The following is a 1,358-nucleotide window of genomic DNA, read 5'->3' as shown; positions in this document are numbered from 1 at the left end:
GATGGATGGATGGATGGATGGATGGATGAAAAGAAAGAAAGAAAGAAAGAAAGAAAGAAAGAAAGAAAGAAAGAAAGAAAGAAAGAAAGAAAGAAAGAAAGAAAGAAAGAAAGAAAGAAAGAAAGAAAGAAAGAAAGAAAGAAAGAAAGAAAGAAAGAATATTTTATTTATCCCGCAGAAAGTCCTGACATCCAGTAGCAGTAAACATAACTAGTGTAAACAAATCAGATTTAAAGGTCTCATTTAAACGTCTATTTTTTCCTCTGATGATCATAAATTACATGTAAATTAACAATATATATATATACAAATGTTTACCTTTAAGTTCTTGCCATTCTGGATCGGCCAAAGGATCCTCCCCAAGTCTAACCCCATCAGTGTTATCTTTATGCACCAGAATCACAGCCCAGTTCTCTGCGTCTAGAATGCCGTTTATGACATAACACGTCCCAAAGTCAGTCTCAGCGATCAGAGGTAAGAGTAAACCTGGTCTGTACAGCACTGCAGTACCAGCCGTCTCCACTAGGGGCGAGTTTGGATCATACGCCTCGACTTTGGAGGATTCTTCCTCCGATAGAAGTACGAATGTATCACCTGTTTAGATGGGAGACAGAGGGTTAAACTTTAGGAAAGACATTACAGTAAGGGTACATTAAATAACTGTTAGTTAATGCTAAGATAATGTGATTAATGGTCACACACACACACACGCACACACACAAACACACACACACACACACACACACACACACACACACACACACACACACACACACACACACACACACACACACACACAGCTGCTGTTGTAATTGTTAATGTGCATATGACAAATAAACAATCATGTAGCTTAAATAATAGATACATTTTTGAAGTAAAAAAAAATAATTCAAATTAAAGGAGTAGTCAGTGATTCTGGAGAACACTTTTTGTCAAAATCAGTGAATATCTCCTCACGATCCGCTACCTGTCTGTACTGTGTGTGCACCGAAAGCAAAAACTGTTGCTAATACACAGCCTAGGCTCTGTAAACTGGCATATAAACAAAAGGATAAAGGAATGGGCTTAATACTGCACCTTCTGCGTCGTTTCCCAGTGACGGTGGAATGTAGAATTTCAGTTTCTGGTCGTTTGCCGGCGTCAAAATCGTGAACAGCATTCCACAGGTGCAGTCACTGCGGATGGCGCACGTGTGTCCGAATAGCACAGCCACTGGTTGGGTAGATTCGACTTTTTTGACCACAAATTCGTCTTTTCGAGCCCAGATTTGAGCGATTTCGTGGGGTTGTAGAGCAAATTTTTCGGGCGTTGCATTTGCATTTTCACCACCAACGGTTACAACGTTTTCTTGGTCGCCG

This window comes from Ammodytes marinus (genome assembly GCF_949987685.1).
Source record: "Ammodytes marinus genome assembly, chromosome: 25".
Classification (NCBI taxonomy): domain Eukaryota; kingdom Metazoa; phylum Chordata; class Actinopteri; order Uranoscopiformes; family Ammodytidae; genus Ammodytes; species Ammodytes marinus.
This window is presented reverse-complemented; position numbering follows the sequence as displayed.